This window comes from Liolophura sinensis, chromosome 1, assembly GCF_032854445.1.
Source record: "Liolophura sinensis isolate JHLJ2023 chromosome 1, CUHK_Ljap_v2, whole genome shotgun sequence".
Taxonomy (NCBI): Eukaryota; Metazoa; Mollusca; class Polyplacophora; order Chitonida; family Chitonidae; genus Liolophura; species Liolophura sinensis.
This window is the reverse complement of record NC_088295.1, coordinates 68140607-68144516: the sequence shown is the minus strand read 5'-3', so window position 1 is coordinate 68144516 and position 3910 is coordinate 68140607.

Sequence of the window (3910 nt, the reverse complement as noted above, 5' to 3'; positions counted from 1 at the left end):
GCGCAAATCCAAATTATAGCATATGCTAACTGTATCTTTGTCGTGAACTCCTGATGACGCGAGCTTTAAATACCAAACATACCCGAAACACTGTAAACATTGTCTTGTACACATTGAACCAATCTCCATTGCTATGACAACCATTCGCTTATACACAGAGCTGCCTCTTTCAGTCTTGTACTATTTACACAGCTTGCTGTAATGGACAGTTTCGAGTCTGAGTCTACCTCAGTTAAACTTTGGGTGTGGCTTACTGGATCAGTTTTTTCTCGGAGATTTCTTCGATAAATGTTACATCGTTGGTAACATCCGACCATGACTGTTATAGCCATTTTTGTCCTCAACATATATATATATATATATATATATATATATATATATATATATATATATATATATATATATATATATATATATATGTGTGGTGTTTACCTCGTACTCAAGAATATTTCACTTATACGACGCCGGATAGCATTATGGTGGGAGGAACCCACCCGGGGGTAACCCACGACCAGCCGCAGGTTAATAAAAGAATTAGCCTCACAGTCACTGCATGTAGCCATGGAGCTAATCCAACTGGAATTGACCATCATTTATGGTGAAATTGACAATCAATATTAACTTTTCCTTATGTCTCGGCATGTAACGAAGATTTAAGTGGTAGGTCACCTATGTATAATTCCACACAGTTGTGCCAATAACCCCTGTTACACCTGTCGTACACATCAACCTAAAAACTACAGTTATATATAGGATCAAAAAGTGCTAACTTAGCAGGATAGTTAACCTATCTTGGAGGCCCACAATGTTGATCTATACTGTAACTATAGAGCTGATCCTTCACTAACTGTAGGCCTGCACGTGTTCATATATATAACTGACAAGCTAGCCGGGACAGGGGCCTGTAATTTATATTCAAGATTTTATCACCACAACAAAGAAGCGCCCGCATCAGATATTTCCTAAGTGAAGAAAATAGTCCTAGTGCCGGTTATTCCCCTTTGATAGGCAACCTAGCCTACAAGAGTGTGTCCTAGCTTCGCGGCAGTCAAAATGTGGGGCAAGTTGGTGTTGATCGTGTTCCTCGCCGTGATATTGCAGCATGTCGTGAGATTCTTGTGAGTATCTACATACGTCTACGGAACAAATTGGCTGTTTATACATGTATGTACTAGAAAACTGCTGCTACTTATCTCAATCCCGCGGTCAGCGTGTTGATGATGACAGTCTCTACAAACTGCCTGCACCTCGCACAGCTGGTACCGAGCTTCGAGGCGTGGCTTACGAATGACAGATAGGTACAGATAGAGTTATCTGTGTGCCTGGCCAACTTTTAAGATATTTAGCATGGGAAAAATAAAAATGACCATGAATGTTCTTGCACGTTCCGTGTATGTGTACTATACCCATATTTATACCTGCACGTAAAATGCATGCTGGGAGTAAATATTCTAGCTCTTGTTGGCAGATCTCCCCACATACGGTCAGAGAGGAAGCCAGCATGAGCTGGACTTGATAACACCACTGAAGAGGGGTCTGTTATTAGGCCTACAGTCACCTTTCAACCATCAAGTGAATAATGGCCGATCACGGCCTGAGAATAGCAGCCAGCTTTGCATGCATAGGACATGGCTACTTTCTTACCTATTCATTTCTGTGTATATATTTTAATTATATGTAGCTATAAAGTGAGAGAAAACATTTTACCGAGGCATATGTATATATACATATATACATGTGTGTTTTGTTTAGCATGCCAATGCGTGTGAGTGACTTGTGAGTTCAAGTCCAGCTCATGCTGGCTGCCTCTCCGGCCGTACGCGGGAAGGTTTGCCACCAGCCTGCGGATGGTCGTGGGTTTCTCCAGGGCTATGCCCGGTTTTCTCCCACCATAATGCTGGCCGCCGTTGTATAAATCAAATATTCTTAAGTACGATGTAAAACGGCGTGAAACGGCGTAAAAAATAAATATATAACGCGGTGTTTGTGTAGATAATTAACAACTTTGGGCCTATACCGTGAAGAGAGCCTTATATAAGGACGATAGATCTAGATGATATCTTATTTTTTGAGAATAGAGAATAGAAACCAGCTTTGCATGCATAGAACATGACCACCCTCTTACCTATTCATTTCTGTGTTATATATATTGAAGTCCAGTTGAAGTCCAGCTCATGCTGGCTGGCCATACGCGGGAAGGTTTTGCCACCTGCTTGCGTATGGTCGTGGGTTTCTCCAGGGCTATGTCCGGTTTCTTCCCACGGTAATGCTGGCCGCCGTCGTATAAGTGAAATATTCTTGAGTACGGCGTAAATCACCAGTCGGTCTTTCAGCAATCTGCGGATGATCCTGGGTTTCACCCGGGCTCTGCCCGGTTTCCTCCCACCACAATGCTGGCAGCCATCGTATAAGTGAAATATTCTTGTACGGCGTAAAACACCAATCAAATAAAAAAATAAATAACGCGGTGTTTCTTTAAATAATTAACAGCCTTGGGCCTATAATGTGAAGAGAGCCTTATGTAAGGACGAGGGGCCTCCGTGGCTCAGTTGATAAGCGCGCTCGCGCAGCTTAATGATCCAGGAGTCTCTCACCAATGCGGTCGCTGTGAGTAAAGTCCAGCTCATGCTGGCTTCCTCTCGGGTTGTACGTGGGAAGGTCTCCCAGCAACCTGCGGATGTTCGTGCGTTTCCCCCGGGCTCTGTCCGTTTTCCACCTACCATAATGCTGGCCGCCGTCGCATAAGTGAAATATTCTTGAGTACGGCGTAAAACACCAATGAAATAAATAAATAAATGAATATATAAGGACGATAGACGTAGATGATGTCTTTTTTTTTTTTTTTGGTCAGTCATTTTTGAACCAGTTTACAATCAAACAACATCCCAAATTGGCGGTTTCCTGGCTGTTCGGATGTATGTGGGGAAAAGGCCATTTGATTTACCAAGAGCATTAGCGAATTCCGGTCCATAAGTAATGAATTATTCACACATGTATGGGCTTCTTCCATAACTTTCCGAGACGTATATCTAGAATTTAACCACGTTAACCACAATTGCTGTATGTTCGATTGTTTGGCATTGTAAATATTATTCATTTTATGCATTTTAAACCTCAACACATGTACAAGGCTGCGAGTGTAGTTTGTTTTTCTTTGTTATCACATACATGGTTTATTTTCCAGGTTTTTGATAAATACTTTTCAAAAGGTGTTCAATCATGCTCCAGGACAGTGTCGGAAGTTACCCAGTGTTGGTGAGTTGTGCTTACAGTAATTAAATTGTACGTTTTATCCGTTATGCATATGATTTTATGAAAAATATATACACTATACTGCTGTTATACTAATACAACGTTGCAAAATAATCTATTGGAAATATACTTGATTTCCCTTTTTTATTAGTGAATGGATCTGAAGACGCATACGTGTTGTCTAATGGATTGCTTTTCATATCATCGGTGAGTTGTCTTTATAGTTCAATAACAACATGAAAGAAATTTTTGAGATTCCCTCGCATACATCTTCAGCCTTTTGGTAGATACTGGCTGACACCTCTTATGGCACAGTTTAGACTACACTTGCCTGGCATCCATAAGTGACCGCCGTCGTATATACGAGTATAAAAATCTTACACGGAAAGACTCCTGACTTACTCCTGTGTAAGCAGACATGTTGGTGGGTTTTCAGGGCTTTGGACCCTCTGGGAAGATCCACAGAGTGGATCTAGACGCGGATGTCAATGATACAGAGGAGTTCCGGATAGAGGGAGACTTTGACCCCTCTTCTCTCTCCCCTCACGGGCTAAGTGTGTGGCAGAACCCCAGATCCGTTGAGGACAGGGAGAGTTAACATCATCATTCACAAGCAGCTGATAATGCATGGGTGATCTATGTAGGACGTGGACTAAAA